Source organism: Papio anubis, chromosome 5, assembly GCF_008728515.1.
Source record: "Papio anubis isolate 15944 chromosome 5, Panubis1.0, whole genome shotgun sequence".
Taxonomy (NCBI): domain Eukaryota; kingdom Metazoa; phylum Chordata; class Mammalia; order Primates; family Cercopithecidae; genus Papio; species Papio anubis.
This window is the reverse complement of record NC_044980.1, coordinates 143,236,709-143,256,814: the sequence shown is the minus strand read 5'-3', so window position 1 is coordinate 143,256,814 and position 20,106 is coordinate 143,236,709. Positions and strand designations below refer to the sequence as shown.

The window sequence follows — 20,106 nt, the reverse complement described above, 5'->3', positions numbered from 1 at the left end:
CAAGGGACCTGTGCAAAACAGAGGCTGCCTATGCCAAGCCAATGAAGACCCTTGGCTAGGGAAAGGAAGATGGTCCATTAGGGCCGGCCCGCAGCTCTCACTCTGGAAAATGGAAGGGGCTCTTGGACTTGCTAAGAAAACTCAGCCCAAGTCTCCACACTCACAACTGCCCCATCAAACCACATGCCTGGCATGCTCCTGTTCAATAACCTCCCACGGTTCCTCCCACTCACTAGGCCAAGCTCCTTACCTGCCTGCCTGCATGGGTCACTGTGAGCAGAGGCCTTTGTTAACTAGGTGTGCTATATGCCAGGGCCTTGCTAAGTGCTTTACTTTTTTTGTTTGTTTTGTTTATTTTTTTGAGACAGAATTTCGCTCTTGTTGCCCAGGCTGGAGTGCAATGGCGCGATCTCGGCTCACCACAAGCAACCTCTGCCTCCCAGGTTCAAGCAATTCTCCTGCCTCAGCCTCCTGAGTAGCCAGGATTATAGGCATGCGCCACCATGCCTGGCTAATTTGTATTTTTAGTAGAAACAGGGTTTCTCCATATTGGTCAGGTTGGTCTTAAACTCCCGACCTCAGGTGATCCGCCCACCTCAGCCTCCCAAAGTGCTGGGATTACAGGCGTGAGCCACCACACCCGGCACTTAGTGCTTTATGGACATTTCCTCATTCAACCTCACAGTAACCCTGTGAGGCAGGTACTATCATTGGCCCCTTTCTACAGATGAGAAAATTGAGGCTCAGAGAGGTTATGTTACTTGTCCAGAGTCTCACAGCCAAGCAGCAGGCAAGGATTCATGCCCACGCCTGCCTGACCCCAAGCCCAGATTTTTAACCACTGTGCCATGTGGCCTCCTCAAATACTCCCTGCCACCCTCAGAACCCTGGGGCCACCTCAACCCTTCTCCATACACGAGGGGAAACCAAGGCAAAGAGCTCTGTTGGTAGCAAAGCCAGGATAAGGCCTGAACCTCTACCCCACCTTCCGTCCCCAACCTCGCCTACCCAGGAAGGAATTCCCTGCCAGAAGGCGTGCCAGGCAGAAAGGCTAGGACCATCACAGTGACAACGAGGCTTCAGAATCTGCCTTTTTCCTCTGTCCAAAAGGAAGAGAAAAGCAGAGCGAGGTTTGCAGAGACAGAAAAGGACGTGAAGGGACCACGAAACATTTGTTCTTAGAGAACAGACTCCTAGCATTGGGGTCCCCTCACACAACCCCTGTTGCTATTCCTGACAGCAACAGGAACATGCACGTCCCAGGACCCATGTGCACCATGCCCCACCCCCACCAGCATAGGCCCCAACCCAGCACAGCTGACCCCAAATCTTAATTGCTCTCCCCAAACCTGCTTGTCCCGCAGCCTTCTCTGTCTTGGTAAATAGCAATACTGTCCAACTGTCCTTCCAGTTCCTCAAGCCAGAAACCTTGTGGTCAACACTCTCTTCTCACACCCCACATCTAATCCATCAGCAAATCCCATCAGCTCATCCTGCAAAATAAATCCAGAGCCAACCCCTGGTTGCTCCCACACCGTCCCCACCCACCACTGACCTGGCCGACCTCTCTCGTGGCAAGACTGCAGCAGCCTCCCAGCCAGTCATCCTGTGTCCACCCCTCACCCCTAGCAGTCTCTCTAAAATGTGTACCCAAACCAGTCAGTCCTCACACCGGGCTGCCAGCAGCTTCTCCTCCACTCAGACTCAAACAACAAAGTCCTCCCCATGGCCAAGAGGCCCTACCTGTCTCCACACGCCCTCTGGCCCCTCTCCTCCACCATCCTCTCATTCTTCCAGCCCTGCCTCTGGTCACCTGTGCCCTCCAGTTCCAGAGCCTTTGCCCTGCAGCTCCCTCTGCCTGGAAAGTTCTTCCCTCAATTTCCTGTGGGCTGCCCTCCCGGAGTCCACTGCCCCTCACCAAGGGACCATCCTGACCACCTAACATGGCAAGTCACTCCCTCAAGTCACACTCTTGACCTACAAGCCAGCTTTATTTTTCTTCCAGGCACATCCCACCACCTGGCAGTGAGCTTGCTGGGCTGTTCACTTCATCCCACCACTTCAATGTCAGCCCCACGTCCAAAACAGGGTCTCCATGTGTTTGGTTCACCGCTGCATCCGAGTTCCACAAAAGAGCCTGGACCAAAGCAGATGTTTAATACAAATAATGCTGAATGAGGGACTATTGTCTCCCTCATCTGAACACACCTTTAGGCTTACACAGCCCCTATAGACCAGGGGCTAGAGGCCGATACAAGACTCTACCTGGGCCAGCTAAAACCCTGAGCAATTTGGCCAGTTCCCAGCCAAATCCCCAGTCCTGTTCTAGTTCAACTGACTGCTTGGACCAACGGACGACAAGACTTTACGTCTGTCCCTGTTCAGTGCCTTGGCCTCTCTTTTTTTTTTTACGTAAAGTCTTGTGAGACGGAGTCTCGCGCTGTGTCACCCAGGCTGGAGTGCAGTGGCGCGATCTCGGCTCACTCCAAGCTCCGCCTCCCAGGTTCACACCATTCTCCTGCCTCAGCCTCCTAGTAGCTGGGACTACAGGCGCCCGCCACCACGCCCGGCTAGTTTTTTTTTTTGTATTTTTAGTAGAGACAGGGTTTCACCATATTAGCCAGGATGGTCTCGATCTCCTGACCTCGTGATCCGCCCGCCTCGGCCTCCCAAAGTGCTGGGATTACAGGCTTGAGCCACCTTGGCCTCTCTTTTTAGCCATGAGGGAGAACTTCTGAGTCCTGAGAGTTGGGCTGCCAGAGGGAATGTGGACTGGACTGCCGCCACCCACCTTCAGGACCCTTCCAGCATCCACCAAAGGCTGCCTACCTCATGCTCCCAGCAACAGGAGGCAGAGGAGGGAGGCTGGTGCTACGCCTGCCCTTTTCCTGTGGTCAGCAGGAGGACGGTCAGAAGGAAGCTTTGTTCTCAGAATGAAGAGCATGAAGCCCAGTGCCAGGCGGAAGCGGGCACAGAGGCAGCTGGCCCATCAGACAGTTTAAGGAAAGACAAAACAACAACAACAAAAAATGGGATGGAGGATGTTTGAGGGGTAATTTGCACACCCAACCGGTTTCATGCCTCCGGGGTGGCTGTGACGATGGTTCATTTTTCCAGGCTCTAACTAGGTCGTCATAGACAATCAGATGATTGTCCCAGCTAGGTGATCTGCCACTGGCCCTGCAGAGGGAGGTGGAGATGGAAGAGTGTGGCCTTGCCTGGCATTGGAAGACCTGGGGTCCCAGCCCAGCTTTCCACCCACTCATGTGACATTAGGAGAGTGTCTTCCCGCTATGTACCTCAGTTTACCCAGCTGTATATGGCTTGTTCATGCCTGCACTTGATGTTTCAGCCTGCCTGCCACAGGACCACATAGCAGGAGAGCCCCTCAGCCTGTGGCCAGGTCACTGGGCCACCCAGGCCAGGCTTTCCCTGTGGGGCCTGATACCAGGGGCACAGCACTTGCCCACTTTCAGCCAGGCTTCCAGCCTGCCTCCTCTCCTGATCTGTTCCCTAATGTGAATGTGAAACTCCTCTGGGCTTGGCTAGGGTGGGGCCAGGACTGGGAGCCCTCACCACACCCAGACACTGGCACCTGCCCCGATCCACTCTGTGTTATCCTCTCCAAGGATAGCTCACATTGCACTTAGCCACGACAACTGGGGAAGCCCAGAACATTGGCACAGGGGGCAAAAGAGTAGCCCAGAGAGAGAAAGGGGCATGATTGACGTCGCCCAGCACAACAGTCACCCAGGGCTCCTTCCTACCTGCCCTGGGCTCCATGCACTAAGACAGAGTCCTTGAAGAGTGGTCTATAGACCCCCTGGTCTGAATGTTCTCAGGAGGGGAAGGATACACCCTAGAATGAAAGAATCAGAGGAGGAGGCAGGGGGTGGGGGCAGCAATCTTCATTCATTTCTACAAGCTTCCCAGGTTTTTCTTGTAGCCAGAACAATTGCAACCTCTCAGCTAAGACCTCTTCCAGGAGAAGTCATCTTAGCAGGCCCTAGGGAATACTTAAGCTTTCAATTGAAAGAGTCAAATAAACTTTGACTGGACAGACAGTTGGACAAGGGAGCTGTCAGATAAAATAACATACTCTAGGAGCAGAAAGCACAGAGAGGCCCAGTGGAGAGGAAGCCCAGGCCAGTAAACATCTGAACTGGTCCACACCCCTCTTCACCCTGCCGGCCTCAGCACACAGAGGTCTGGACCTGGTACCCTCTGAAGGCTGCTGAGCGCAGTCCTCCCTTCCCTAAACTCCTCCAAGCCCACCATGAGAGTGAGACCTGGGGACAGCTGCAGGTGGATGCTCCTCTCCTTGGTTACACTGCAGGTTGGGGCCCGCCCTTTCAGGGACTGTTATCCGAAGCTTAAGAAGCCACCTGGGTCAGTGGCTAAGCAGGCAGAGCTTATCTTGGGGGAGGGTTCGAGGGCCACAGAGCAGGCTGACCCAGAGGCCTCTAGCAAATGGAACCTTCACAGCTGGCAGGGACAGACCATGGCCACACCTGCTTTCACACAGGAAGCACTTGTTACGCTCCTACTGGGGACACCGTCCTGAGCCTAAGCATGATGCTCCAATGCTTCATGCTTCAAGGGACACAAAGGTGATTCACCCCCTGCCTTAGAAGAGCCCACAAAGGAACAATGTAGGAGACAAAGTGGCTCATGGCTTAAGGACAGGGTTGCAAACTCAGATGCCTCTGGTGACCAGAAAGATCATGTAAGCATATGAAATGGCTGGCTGGGGATGGGGTGAAGTGTACACGCCTCACCTCCAGCAATAACCCCTGGAGAATATAGGCTCAAGGTTTTCCTATCTTCCAATTTTTGAAATAAAGCCAGAAGTCTGAGTTTTTATGTAAAACCTCTGGTTGGCAACCAGCTCAATATTTGGCATGGGCCAAACAAAGTCTGCCCATAGGGCAAATGTGGCCTGCCAGTTTGTGACCCCTGTTTTCTTAAAATGGACAGAGAACACACTGTGGAGCTCAGTAGAGGCCAACTTCCCTGCAGCTGAGGTACCTGGGAAGGCCTCTTGGAACAGGAGGCATTGGTGCTGGGCTGCAAGGATGGAGAAGGCTCTTCTGGAGAAGGAATCCTGGGTAGGGTGTGGGGCGTACCTCTAGAACTGCAGAGGCCATGGGCAGGAACATCCTGGCCCTACAACCCAGCAGGCTGGACCAAGAGCCCAAGCCATCTAGACTCCTGCGTTTCCTCCCCAAAAAGGAGGCATGAAGCAGGCATAGAGGCGTCAGTTTAGTTCTGTCCCCAGGTAGCGGGAGGAGGGGGCCGCCAGCCCAGCAAACCTCTGGACTCAACTAAATCAATCGGTGGCAGAATAGCAAGGGTCCAATTTCATCCTCGGAGCTTGAGGAACAGGTCAGCTAACAACAGCTCCGTGGGGGGAAGGGAGAGGAAGACACAATGGAGGGACAAAAGGAGGCTGAGAATCACACCCTGCCTGGCCAGACCTGGCTGGTTACATAACCCTACCTCAGGGCAAAGCCAGGGAGGGCCTGGGCTAGGGAGTCCCCGAATGCAGAAACGGTTTCCCCTGCCTCCCCTGCCCACTCCTGCTCTCCAAGCTGGTCCTGCAGCTCCTAGAAAGCCCAACACAGAGTGCGGAGCCAGGGGTGGAGACTAAGACCCCAGGATCATGTACTTACAAGATCACTCAGCAAATTCATAGCAGAGCTAGAACTACCAACAGCAAACTTTTACCATATGATTACTTTGTACCAAGCACGAGGTAAGTCCTTTACACACATTATCTTATCTAAAAGTCTCACTATAACATCAGGAGATAAATACTGTTATTGCCATTTTACAGAGGAAGCACAGACAAAGTAACTTACCCAATGTCACACAGCTCCTAAGTGGAGGAGCCAGCTCAGAAGCCAACAGCCTGTCTCCAAGACCACACCCTGAGCCACGATGCCACACTCCACCAGGCTACTTTCTCCTTGCACCACGCTGCCTGCCATCGCTTCTCAAGCCTGCAGTGCGCACAGCCCCCTGTCAGCACTCCACAGGGACACCCAGCCTTCTGATGATCTGATGAAACCAACGAACTCTTTCTTTAGAAAAAGAAAGCACAGAAATGCCTACAACACACTGCACCTTTGGGGGCTCACGGACCCCTGAACTGGTGGGAATAGACAGGTCACAATCACAGGATACTCAAGAGACAGGAGGTAGCAGAGGGAGCCGACCCCCTCAGGTCCCCTGGGCCTCCCCATATCAACTTTCATCCACAGGCGTGGGCATGGATCGGTGCTCAGGGCCTCGTCATCCCTTCGGGGCTGGGAGAACAGAATGAATCACGGCACACAATGGCCTGCGCCTCTGTATACACTGGGTGTGACTCACAACTCCCAGCTGCTGGGCAGACGGTGCACAGCTGGGCCTGGCATCTGGACGGGGGTGGCATTATCAGGCGCACCATCTCAGTCTTCTCCCCACCAGTGGGCTCATCTCGCCCAAGACTAGACCTGGCCTTACCCCGTCCCCAGCAGCAATGAGCATTTCAAAGGGAACCCCTCATCAGCGACTACTCAGCCCCCACGCCAGCCTTGTCCCAGGAGGTGGTAAGTCAAGATGGACAGCCTCTTGCAACACATGAGAAGATCCAAGACCTCGGCTACCTCACTGTGTGACCTAAAGCAGGCCCCCCACCTCTTAGCCTCCATTTCACCAACTATAAAGTGAGCAGACTACTTGATTGAGTCCTTCCCAGCTCCAAAGTCTTGAATCTATAAAAACAGCACCTGATGGCTGGGCATGGTGGCTCATGCCTGTAATCCCAACACTTTGGGATCCCAAAGCAGGCGGATCACCTGAGGTCAGGAGTTTGAGACCAGCCTGGTCAACATGGTGAAACCCCATCTCTACTAAAAATACAAAAAAAAAAAAAAAGTAAGGCCGGGCGCAGTGGCTCACACCTGTAATCCCAGCACTTTGGGAGGCTGAGGCGAGCAAATCACATGAGGTCGGGAGTTTGAGACCAGCCTGACCAACATGGTGAAACCCTATCTCTATCAGCCGGGCATGGTAGTGCTTGCCTGTAATCCCAGCTACTTGGGAGGCTGAGACAGGAGAATGGCTTGAACCCAGGAGGCGGAGGTTGCGGTGAGCCGAGATCGCGGCATTGCACTCCAGCCTGGGCAACAAGAGTGAAACTCCATCTCAGAAAAAAAAAAAAAAAAATGCAGCTGGGTGTGGTGGCACACGCCTGTAATCCCAGTTATTCGAGAGGCCGAGGCAGGAGAATCACCTGAACCCGGGAGATGGAGGTTGCAGTGAGCCAAGATCGCACTGCTGCACTCCAGCCTGGGCGACAGAATGAGACTCCGTCTCAAAAAAAAAATTAAAATTAAAAAAAAAAGAAAAAAAAGGCTGGGCACGGTGGCTCATGCCTGTAATCCCAGCACTTTGGGAAGCCGAGGCAGGAGGATCACGAGGTCAGGAGATCGAGACCATCCTGGCTAACACGGTGAATCCCCGTCTACTAAAAATACAAAAAATTAGCTGGGTATGGTGGCGGGCGCCCGTAGTCCCAGCTACTCAGGAGGCTGAGGCAGGAGAATGGCATGAACCTGGGAGGTGGAGCTTGCAGTGAGCCGAGACTGCGCCACTGCACTCCAGCCTGGGCGACAGAGCGAGACTCCATCTCAAAAAAAAAAAAAACAAAAACCAGTACCTGACAAGCCTCACAGAGTGCTGGGATCCTGCCTTCAGAAAGTTACACAAACATCCTTCAGAGAAACAAAAGTCAAACCTAAAGCCTCTATATTTTTTTTTTCTAAGGATATCAAGAAGCCCTTTTTAACTTCCCTCATCCCACCTCCATTGTTCCAAATATCCTCTTAGGGCCCAGAAAATACATTTGGTTTCCGTCTGGGGTTTGGGCTTCTTAGTGCTCTTCCTCTTGGAAGCTGCCCCACCCCTTCTTGGCAGCCTCTTCACAAGGCACCTTCATCTCTACCCCCAGCACTGCTCTGGGCCACCCTGAGGGCAACGGCTACTCAGCCTGCCAAATAAGGGGTGGGGAAGGGACAGGTTTTGGGAAACAAAACCCTTCCTGGTTGTAACCGAGACAATCCTGGGTTCTGGCCTCAACAGTAATTCTGACCCCCTGTGTGGCCATGGGTGAGTCCCTGCTCCACTAGGCTTCAATCCCCTAAATGTGAAGTGAAGGGGTTCCTGTGTTAGAGAAAGACTGCCCACCCTTGGGCTACTGGGCAGCAGCTTGGGGACACTGAGGCAGGAAAAGACAGCAGAGTGGACAGTGGGCTCTGATCTTGAATCTCACACCCCCTCTTGTTAGAACCAAAGGAGATCCACTCTTTTTGCTGTTTGAGATGGAGTCTCACTATGTTGTCCAGGCTGGTCTTGAACTCCTGGGCTTAAGCGAACCTCCTACCTCAGCCTCCCGAGTAGCTGGGATTTCTGGCATGTGCCACCATGCCCAGCTAGAGATCTACTTTTATCTCTCTGATTTGTTCTTTTGCCCTAGCAGTGGAACCTTGAACTCACCACTGAATCTCTTTGGGCCTCAGATAGCCCATCCACAAAACAGGAGAACAACATCAGCAGTGGAAGCCCCAGCTTGGAGGCTGGAGCCCTAACCACCCAACACAATCCCATCCACCTTCCTCCAAAGGCTGACTCACTCATTTGACAACACACACATTTGGAGACATCTTTAGAAAACCGCCATAAGTTGTGCCTGCGATACAAACACTCCATGACAATCCCCTACTGCTCTCCTTCCAATGAGATCATGCCTTTAAGCACCTCTATATATCTCCATAGAATTCTTAGATCTACCCTCTTGTGTGGCCTCAGTATTTTCATCTATTAAGCGGGGACAATAATGGTGATAATAGAGCCTACCTATAGGATTATCCTGGGGATTACTTCCGATAAGGTGACATGGAAGTGCCTAGCAAGCATTTTTAAGTTGTCAATAAATGTGAGCAGCAATTATGATCATCATGATTAAAATTATTAGGCTGGGCGCGGTGGCTCACGCCTGTAATCCCAACACTTTGGGAGGCCGAGGCAGGTGGATCATGAGGTCAGGAGTTCAAGACCAGCCTGGTCAATATGATGAAACGCTGTCTATAGTAAACATACAAAAATTAGCTGGGCGTGGTGGCGTGTGCCTATAATCCCAGCTACTCGGGAGGCTGAGACAGAAGAATCACTTGAACCCAGTAGGCAGAGATTGCAGTGAGCTGAGATCACACCACTGCACTCTACAGAGACAGAGCAAGACTCCATCTCAAAAAAAAAAAAAAAATTATTGAGGCCAGGTGCAGTAGCTCACGTCTATAATCCCAGCACTTTGGGACGCCAAAGCAGGTGGATCACTTGAGATCAGGAGTTTGAGACCAGCCTGGCCAACATGGTGAAACCCCATCTCTACTAAAAATACAAAAATTAGCCAGGTGTGGTGGCACACATCTGTAATATCAGCTACTCGTGAGGCCGAGGCAGGAGAATCGCCTGAACCAGAGAGGCAGAGGTTGTAGTGAGCCAAGATCATACCACTGCACTCCAGCCTGGGCAACAGAACAAGACCCTATCAAAAGAAAGAAAGAAAGAAAGAGAGGAGAGGGGAGGGGAGGGGAGAGGAGGGGAGGGGAGGGGAAGGGAGGGGAGAGGAGGGGAGGGGAGGAGAGGACAGGAAAGAAAGAAAGAAATTATTGAGATGCTGACTGGATATGGTGGCTCATGCCTGTAATCCCAACACTTTGGGAGGCCCAGGTGGCAGGATCACTCGAGCTCAGGAGTTGGAGACCAGCCTGCACATGGTAAAACCCCATCTCTACAAAAAATGCATGCAAATAAATAGCTGAGCCTGGTGGTGCACACCTATAATCCCAGCTACTCAGTAGGCTGAAGTGGGAGGATCCCTTGAACCTGGGAGGCAGAGGTTGCAGCAAGCCAAGATCGCGCCACTGCATTCCAGCCTCAGTGACAGAGTGAAACCCTGTCTCAAAAAAAAAAGGAAAAAAATTATTGAGATGCTTAAAACCAATGGATTGATAGCAGCTAAGTCCCCTCAGCCCTCTCAGACCACATATGACCATTGTAATCGCACATGTGTGCATCCCACACACACACGTTTGCATATATACACCTAAGCACACTATTTTTTTTTTTTTTTAGATGGAGTCTTGCTCTGTTGCCCAGGCTGGAGTGCAGTGGCACAATCACGGCTCACTGCAACCTCCGCCTTGTGGGTTCAAGCGATTCTCCTGCCTCAGCTTCCCAAGTAGCTGGGATAACAGGCACCCATCACCACGCCCAGCTAATTTTTGTATTTTAGTAGAGATGGGGTTTCACCATGTCGGCCAGGCTGGTCTCAAACTCCTGACCTCAGGTGATCCACCCATCTCAGCCTCCCAAAGTGCTGGGATTACAGGCATGAGCCATCACGCCTGGCTCTAAGCACACTATTCTTTAAGGCAGAGCCCATGCTCTCTGCCCAACCCCTGCCCTGGCCCCAGCCCCAGAAAACAGCTGCCCTGACACCCATGCTTGCCACCCACAAAATCTCCCCTGCTCTTCCAGCTCCCCAATCCTGCCTTCCTCATGTTGCCCCAGCACTGGCTCCTGTAATCATGCTGGGGTTCTGTTGTATCTCATCATTGTGTCACGAGATTGTTTCCTGGGGGATAGGGAGCTGTTACAAGATGGGGGCTCCTTGAAGACAGGGTGGTGAGAAGCTGGGCTTTACTCTGGGTCCCCCACATCTGCTGGGTGACTGAATATGCTGAAAACAAGAGAGCCCAAGGAAACAGGCATCAGTTTTTTTTTTTAATGACCTATCCTAGTGTTTCTCGAAATTCAGCATGCAGCAAGGCGCGGTGGCTCACGCCTATAATCCCAGCACTTTGGGAGGCTGAGGTGGGCGGATCACCTGAGGTTAGGAGTTCAAAACCAGCCTGGCCAACATGGTGGAACCCTGTCTCTACTAAAAACTGAAAAATTAGACGGGCATGTGGCAGGCACCTGTAATCCCAGTTACTTGGGAGGCTGAGACGGGAGAATCACTTGAACCCGGGAGGCGGACGTTGCAGTGAGCTGAGATCGCACCACCGCACCCCAGCCTGGGTAACAAGAACGAAACTCTGCCTTAAAAAAAAAAAAAAAAAAAAAACAGTATGCATTAGAATCACTGGGAGGGTTCCTAAAACAGATTGCTGATTCCCACCCTCCAGGGTATCTAATTCAGTAGGTCCAGTATAGAGCTAGATAATTTGCACTTCTAACAAGTTCCCAGGTAATGCTGATGCTACTGGTCCAGAAACAAACTTTCAGAACCACTGACTTAGCCTGCAGGTGGATCAGGGAGAGCTTCCGTGAATAGATGGTGCTTACACTCATAGAAGCATGAACAGGAGCTGCCCAGGCATAAGGAGAGGGGGAGGGAATGAATGCAGGCAGAGGATGCAGCATGAGTAAAGGCCCTGCTATGACAACACTCATTTCTCCTCATCTGGCCTCTGCCTGGGCAGGTCATATTTGCAAGGCTGGTAGTATAAACCAGAGGTGGCTGCCGTGCAGCAATGACTATAGCAAACCTCCACCTAATGCCACCCTGGGACCTGCCCAGACAGGCCAATCCCTTGGACAGACTGGGATGATAAGAATCCAAGTCCTCCCTCGTGAAGCCAGACCTCAGGTCTGAACGAGGCCAGAATCCTCACCACATCTTAATCACATGAGCTCCAGGATTCTGCTCCCACCTCCAGAAACAGGGAGCTCGCTCCCTGCAGACACAATCCCTTCCATCTTGGCTTGCTCTAATTTTTTTTTTTTTTTTTTAAGTCTTCACATTACACTGAGTTGAAGTCAGCCTCTCCTGGCCCATCTAACCACCGGATACACCTTCCAGCACCTCACACAACAAGTCTGCTTCTTCTGGCCAGAGCAACCCCAGCAGCGGGCCCTGACTGTCATCCCCTGGAACTAAACTTCTCCAGGCTAGCCACCTACCTCTCTTAGCCTTGGTTGTTACATCTGCTAAAAGGGAATAGTAATAGTGCCTATCTCTTACTGCTGTCGTGAGGATTAAATGAGCTCTTTAGTGAATAATATCAACTACAATAATAATGATAACTCACATAGATTGGGCTCACAGTGTGTTATCTTTCTAAATGCTGTCAGATGGGGACAGTTATCATCCCCTTTGTACAGAGGAAGAGCTAAACAGCTTGCCCACGTTCTCACACAGAGGAAGCAGCCCAGCAGGGACCTGAACAGAGGCCACCTGGCTCCAGAGCCTGGCTCTCAACCTTTGCTCTGTCTGGATCTCCTAGTCACCTGCCCCAAGACCAAGCCCATGTCACCTGTCTCTGCCACCATCCTCTTCCCCTTCCCAAGCAAAGTGAGACTGGGTGGGAGGCCTCAAAAAGCTCCAGCCCATGCAGTCTGGGGCACGGTTCCCTGGTTACAAGGACAGTCACAGGGCTGCCAGCCCCGTGGCACCTTCCCAGCCAGACGAATTTATCTGGTGTAAGCTTTAGACATCCTTCAACATGGTCACCAGGGAGGAGATTGAGCCCGTGGAATTTGAGCACCTTAGGATTGATGACAGGAAGGAAGAGGAAAAACAGAGGCATAACAAAGAAATCCTGTCCAGCTTCCTAGACGAGACCAGATGTTCCCACATGCCATGCAAATTGCTCTCTCTCTCCAGGCCTCAGTTTCCTCATCTGCACATGCCATCTCGGGCCATTAGGCAGAAAGTTCAGAAACTCAAATTCCAGGGATTCTTTCTCTCATCTCTAAAAGGACAGATCCCCCCTAGCTACAAACAATGATCACAACAACTGTTATCTTTGAACAGCTTCTACTTACTGCACACTTACTATGTCAAAGCACTGATTTCCGTAACCTCCCTAACAAAACAGAACTATTATTACCCCTATTGTGGAGTTAAGGAAACTGATGTCCATGGAGATTTAGGTAATTTACCCCAGATCATGCAGTTAATAGTGACAGAATGGGGATTTGAACCCAGGACTTTTGATTCCACTCTACAACAAGCCCACCCCCACTGGAAATCAGTCACGTGTCGCCCCTGCCTCCAGAGCACAGAGCCCAGAGGAGAGGAGACTGTCTTTAGGAAGCTAGAGTTCAAAGCTAGGAGCCGAAGGGCCCATGAGAGGTCCAGGTAACAGGTTCTGCACATGTAAAGGAGGGAGCAGGCAATGCCGGCTCTGGAGAATTAGGGATGGCTGCATGGAAGAGGTGACCCTGGAGCTGGGTACTAGTAGGGAGGATTTTGGGGTGAGCAAGGGGAAGTGACTGGAGTGCAGCATGTTCACCATGAGCAGATGTGTAGAGGCAGGAGGGGCCAGGAGCATAGCCAGGGAGAGGGAAAGAGGCCAGTTCTGCTTGAGGGTTGAGGGGGAGTGGGGGCACTGCAGTCACACAGCAGGCACTTCCCATACATTGCCCTCAAATAAACAAATGCTCATTCACCATGCACATTTTAAAATTAGATTAATCCAATCTGTATTAAAGAAATAAGGTGAGTAGAAATAAAAAGGGCCAGGAGGCAACTTAGCACAAACTCTCCTCCATCTAGATAAGGATTTTGACGGCGAATTGGCTTTAGCCCTGAGGCCACAGGGTCCAGGACCTCTGCGCCCCAAACATCCACCCCTTCCACTGCGCTCCATATCTTCAAGACAGAAGCTGCTAGGCAGAGCTTTGTAAGAGCCCCACAGACACAGAAAGCAGCTTTGCTGGTGACCCCCAGAAACCAAGAGAGCCTCCTTTAACCTTCACTGCAGGGAAGGAGGGGAACAACCCCTCCCCTCCGCCCTGTCTTCACTTTCAAATCCACAAACTCACCAGCCCTTTTGCCCTAAGCCCTACTGATTCAGCCTGATTCATGATGTAGCCTTATTTCTTCACAGGTGAGGAAAGACTGACCCCATTTCACAGATGAGAAATGGAAGCAGAGGGTTCAAATCCTCTGTGAAAGCACAGTCCTTAGCCTAGCTCTGGCCACTGCTCCAGACATCCCCAAGGGGCCCCTTGACAGTCAGCTGGACTGAGTGTATTCCAAAGGGCAAGGACTCTCCCAGTGGAGCTCTGCAGGCCAGGCCAAATGGAACTCCCCAGGACGTGCAGGAAGGGCAGCTCCAAAGCTATGAGAAAAGCAGGGGGTGGAAGTGGGCCGGGCACCATTCAAATGCTGAGATTCTTGGGTGAAAAGGGAACTGAGAGTAGCCACCCAGGCCTGCCCCTGCTGGTGCATCCTGCTGCCACCTCTGCAGCTCTCCAGGCTCTTTGCATACCTTCAGCCATGCTGTTCTCGCCTTCTTTCTGGGCAGCTTACTTCCTGGCTAGCTTCCTTGGAGCTGTCACCCTTGTTGCTTTCTCCATCCTCAGGAACCCTGAAGGACAAGACTATGGCCCCTACCTGTAGAGGACCTTTCAGGGATTTGAAAGCAGTAATACTGCCCCTTAAGGGTTATTCACCAAACCTTAAGACGACCTGTGACGACCCCAAACGCCAAGACAGCTACAAAGTCCTGCAGCTTCCCCCTCCTTTCCTCTCAGTCCACTGCCTGAGTCAGCCTGTGGTCAGCTTTCTGCAGGACCATGATGAGTGCCATCTCTGGCCTGGTCTTAACCCTGCCAGTCTTGCTACCATCTTGGGTCAAAAGACCCCTGAGAAGCAACACAGCAAGGCAGAAATAATTCAGGCCTGGGTTCAAATTCCAGCTCTACAAGTGACTCTACCCGTCTGAGCCTCTATTTCCCCATCTGAAAATGGGGCAGGGGTAGGGGTTACCAGCAGCAGCAGGAGCAGCAGCAGCTACTTTGCAGGGTATTGTGAGATTTCAATGGAGTGTCTGTAAAGAGCCTGGCATGGTGCCTGACACAAGGCACAGGAACAGGCATCGAGTCAATGAGCTACTGACAACCCTCTGTCCTCTCTATAGGCTCCAGAGTAAAATCCAAACTCCTGAGCAGGGCACTGCAGGCTCCCCATGACCTAATCTTGTCTCCTATTGTCCCATTTCCCACAGTCTGCACCCTCGAAAATACTTCCTCCTCCAGGAAGCCTTGCTGACATGAATAAGCAGAGAGCGTTTCCTTCCACTCGCCTTCCAAAACCAATCTATAACTGATCAGATCTGCCCCATAGCCATCATTTGAATCCTTGTCTTCTGTCCCCCATCAGAACAGCCTCTCCAGAATCCAGCAGTACTGCACCCCATTTCATGTCCCCTGTCACCCTCAGCCACAGACATTTTCCATACACATTTCACAAATTACCCTAATGTTCCATTTCAAGTAAAGAATGTCCAAGTCCTCCAAACAGTCCAGATATTTCAAGCCATATTCATATCCAAATTCCAGGCCAGTAGAAGTCTGCCCAGCCTCTAGAGACTTGCAGGCCTGGCTTTGGTCCCGAAGCATGGAAGGGTGGAAAAAGCCCAGCCAAGCAGGTCCAAAGCCCAGGGCAGAGAGAGCTCTGGGCTGCCTAGACCAGAGCCCATTTGTGAGTTTCTCAGATGCCAACCCCCAGCCTATGATCTTAAATTCTTGACCACATGCTCAACTTGTGATTACAAAACTGTTCTTCACATACCTCCTTGTGACAGGAGGCTCACTATCCATTTTCTCTTGCTTGCCGGGGTCCTCCCTTTACTTATTGGTTCCCCCAGAGGCCTTTCTTCTTGCCCTGACCACTATGAAAGGGACAGTCTGACCATATGACAAGTCAGCCTTCCAACTCCTCCATTCAATGCCCTGCTTTTCTGAGTCCCCTCAATGTCCAGCAAAGCAACGAAATTTCCACATTTATTCCTACAAGCTATCGGCCCAGCAGGGTTCCCTATTCCCAGGGCCCTCAAAAAGCCTACAAACCCTGCAAAACCAGACACAGTGACGGAACACCCCTCGGAGCAGGCTGAAATGCACAAAATTCCCTTACCCAAGAACTTCTCTCATTATCTACCCCCACCCACCACACTGTCTCTCAGCCCTAGATTTAAGATGTTGTTAATTAAATTGCAATTTGTTTTCCATTTTTAAAGTAATTACTCAAGGACCTCAATCAGAGCCTGATCAGTACTCATAAGATGTCACCCTCACCAAATGACTGGGCCAGCCCAGGGTGTGAAAGCCAGCAGAAGTCTAAGCCACCTCACACATTCACTTGTGGGATATTTACTGAGGGCCTGCAGGGTGCCCAGTACTGAGCTAGCTAGGCTCAGGAACCTGTACACACATGCATTCTCCATTAGGGTTCTGCAATCCTGACACTATTACTACCCTCAAGGACTTTGGGGCTGGGGCATCCATTAGTTAGCAGTGAGGACCCCTGCCATGGCCAAGTTACACAAGAACACCCTTGCCCCACCTCTGCCCCCCGCTGATCTGAAAGTAACCTGGTCTGAATGAAAAGTAAAGATTTGGCTGCCCCTGGGTGCTAGGGAGAGAGGCCTGTTGACAAAGCCACCAGCTGTCTCCAGTCAGAGCCAGGGAGACCGGCTTCTCCCTGCACCACTGGCACTACCATAGACCCAGTAGCCAGCAACAGCACTTGGACCATTACAGAGCTCCAGGCCCAGTCTCCAACTGACCTCCCTCCTGCTCCAGCTGCCTATGCTAACAAGAGCCAGGGCATAAGACCTCACTTGGAACAAGTACCAGGCAGAAGGGAGCATTACCTGCCAGTGGGGGAAATGGTGAAGAGGACAGATGTCCCCATAATTTCAACTGAAAATGAAACTGTACAAGGTCAAAGTCAAAAAAAAAAAAAAAAAAAAAAAGGGAGAAATAAACTGTGAGCTGTCACAGCAAGACATTGTAGGGATCTGTAGTTGAGACACAGGCTGAGAGACGGAGGTAAAATCCCAGCTCCACCACTTTCTATCTGTGTGACCTTTACAACCCTGTGTCTCAGTTTCCCCCTCCATAAAATGTGGTTAACAGTAATGTGGGAGAATTAAATGCGAATGTACGTAAAGCAATGAATTCGTCCAGCGCCTAACACACGGTAAACGTGAAATGTACTTGTTGAATATAAGCATGCCACCATTTGCTGAGGTACCACACACTCCTCTCATCCTTACTCTAGCAAATACTATTCTCCCCATTTTACAGGTGAAGAAACTGAGGCTGGGGGAAGGTAGGGAACCCACTCAATGTCACACTGCTGGAAACTTGACAAACAGCCAGGTTGCTCTGAAGAGACCAGGGGGCAAAACCGCCTGCAGGCCATTCTGAAAGCTCTCCAGGTGGGGAGGGCGACAATGGGGCGTTCACGGGGTGGGGCTCTGTATTCCCTGAGCCTCACAGGGCACACTGGGGTGCTCGAGTCTGCAAAGAGCCAAGTGGCCAGTCCCCGGATTCCCGGCCGGTCCCAGAGCCCACCCGTCCCACGGGTGCCCCCTCCTCACCCCTGTCCCAGGGCGTTAAAGAGCTGCGTGCAAAGGGAGAACTTTTTGCTCCCGAGACCCTGAGGAAGGAGGGGAGTTAGAGACCAGGCCGCTCAGAGCCCGCAGAAAACCGGTCCGGCTGCCTTAGCCTTCGCGAAGCAGGACCCGGCCTCTAACCCCCTCCCTCGCTAGACAAAAGTTTCCCCTGTTCGGGAGCAGGGGAGGGGGAGGGGGCATTCCTCGTGAGTGACATTATCCGTGACCTACAGCTGCCGCGCTGCCCTCGCCCGCACCCCAGCCTGCCCTCGGCCCCGCGCGGCCCCCCACCCCTTTGTCCTCCCACCCCCGCGCGCGGGGCCCGGCCGACTCCACCCGCCCGCCCGGCGCCCGCCCGCACCAAACTTGCGCCGGCGGCCGCTGGGGCCCCGCGCGGCCTGCACGCCGGGCTCGGGCCCCGCCGGCTCGGCGACAGGGGACTGGCAGGCCCGGGCCCTCCCGGCCTCTTACCTGCCACGGCTGGGGCGCCACTCGGGGGAAGGGGCGCTCCCGGAGAAGAGCGGGACGCCTGGTTCCCCTGGGCCGTGCGTGCTTCTCCGGGCACCGGCCCGGGCCAGGGTTAACCCCTTCGCGGCCGCCTCCTGCCGCTCCCACCCCCGCTCCACGCTGCCGCCGCCGCCTCCTCCTCCCGCCCGCTCTCCTCCCCCTCCCGCTCCCGCTCCCTCCCGGTGCCCAGCCCCCAGTCCCGGCCCGGCGCTGCGCCGGGGCAGCTCGCAGCCTCCCCCTCGTCCCGCGGCGGGGAGGGGTCTCCCTGGAGACTGGAGGTTGGGGCGCGCTGCCTCGCCCCCTAGCCCAGAGGGGCGTACCCGTGCGGCGAGAGCCCCCCAGCCCGTCTCCCCATACCTCCTCGGCCCAGCGCCTACCTCCCCGAATCGCGGCCTCTGGGAGCGGGGTTCGATTCCGTGATGCCGCGTGGGTGCCGGCCAGAGAAGGGTTCCGGGGGCCGGGACGGCCGGCGGGCGTGCGGTGAGCGCCCCGGGGCGGGGGCTGGGGCGGGACCGGGCGCTGCTATCGGGGCTGGATTTCTCGACTTCCACCCGGATTCTCCCTCGGCCCTCCCGGCCGATTCGGTGCTGCTCGGCGACCACGTGACGCGGGCTGCCTTTGACCCCTATCTCCGAGCGGGTAGGGGGCGGGGGCCGGAGGGGGTGTCAGATGCAGGACCCACGAGGGCCGGGGCGGCTGCCCGGCGTCCCCGAGGTGGTGACCCCGGGAAACAAAGCCCGGGGGGAAACCAACAAGTTATTCGGGGTCAGAGACGAAACAGCGCTGGGGGTCGGGAGAGGCGGCAGAGAGAATGTGGGAGACAAAGACCCGCGCCCGCCGCGGCTCCGAGGGCCCTGGGAGCGCTCTGGCTAGGCTCGAGAGGGCCTCCAGGCTCTTCCACTGCTGGGCTTGTGACAGCTCTCCAGGACCTCCTGGGACAGCTCCCGGACCACCAGTGCTCTGCCAGAGTGACCCCTCTTGGGCAGAGCCTCCCTCCCTCAACACATACCTTTGCCCTGACTCTCGAAAACCCCTTTATCGTGATTATCTGGTTCATTTACTGGTTTCATTGTTTACTAGAATGTCATCTCTCCCAACAAGTTGTTTCCAGCAGAATCCCCTCTCCTGGCACAAAACAAGCAGATGAAGAGGTAAATGACCTTGTGCTAATCTCTTCTCCCGCCGAGCCTGTCTCCCACCCCCCCTGTTATTCTAACCATCCCAAGGACTCTGCAAATTAGGCAGGATGACAGTGGTTGTCTCCATTAAACAGATGGGAACAATGAGGCTCAGAGAGATGAGATGGCTTGCAGGTTAATGAGAGCCTAGGCTGGCACTCGGATCGGCCTGCTCCCAGTGGATGGCTTTCTGCCATCCCATGAGCCAGCCTGTAAAATGAGCAGGGTGGGGTTGGATGAGTGAATCCCTTAAGGAGCTTGCTAAGGATGCAGATCACCAGGCCCCTGGAGATCCTGATCTGGGAAACAATGGATTGGTGGATTCCTAAGGACCTTTAGAGGCTCAAGATTATCCAACTGGGCCGGGCGCAGTGGCTCACGCCTGTAATCCCAGCACTTTGGGAGGCTGACTTGGGCAGATCACAAGGTCAGGAGTTCAAGACCAGCCTGACCAACATGGTGAAACCTCCTCTCTACTAAAAATACAAAAATTAGCTGGGGGTGGTGGCGCACGTCCATAATCCCAGGTACTCAGGAGGCTGAGGCAGGATAAAATCGCTTGAACACTGGAGGTGGAGGTTGCAGTGAGCTGAGATCCGGCCACTGCACCCCAGCCTGGGTGACAGAGCAAGACTCCATATCAAAAAAAAAAAAAAATTTAGATTATCCAACTGTAGGAACAAAGCTCAAAAAATATACAAGGCCGGGTGTGGTGGCTCATGCCTGTAACCCCAACACTTTGGGAGGTTGAGGTGGGCGGATCACTTGAGGTCAGGAGTTGGAGACCAACCTGGCCAACATGGTGAAACCTGTCTCTACTAAAATACAAAAAAAAAAAAAAAAAAAAAAAAAGGCCGGGCGAGTGGCTCAAGCCTGGCAAAATCCCAGTACTTTGGGAGGCCGACAGGCGACTCACTCTGCGCTCAGAGATCGGTGACCATCCTGGCTAACACGGT

At 53.2% G+C, this 20,106-nt stretch overlaps 1 protein-coding gene across 6 annotated transcripts in view; it reads right to left on the bottom strand.

Moving 5' to 3' along the window:
* NDST1 (N-deacetylase and N-sulfotransferase 1) overlaps window positions 1–18,560 on the bottom strand; it is a 70,714-nt gene extending 52,154 nt beyond the window's left edge. For 2 of the 6 annotated variants that reach the window (XM_009209398.4, XM_009209404.4), the window contains exon 1: window positions 18,350–18,557. The gene's annotated coding sequence lies outside the window, so the exon portion shown is untranslated. Of the gene's footprint in view, window positions 1–5,861; window positions 6,829–17,936; window positions 18,075–18,349 lie in introns of those variants that run through there. The other 4 variants (XM_009209400.4, XM_009209405.4, XM_031666544.1 and 1 more) reach the window with 3 other exon arrangements.
* Between the last annotated feature and the right edge of the window lie 1,546 nt (window positions 18,561–20,106).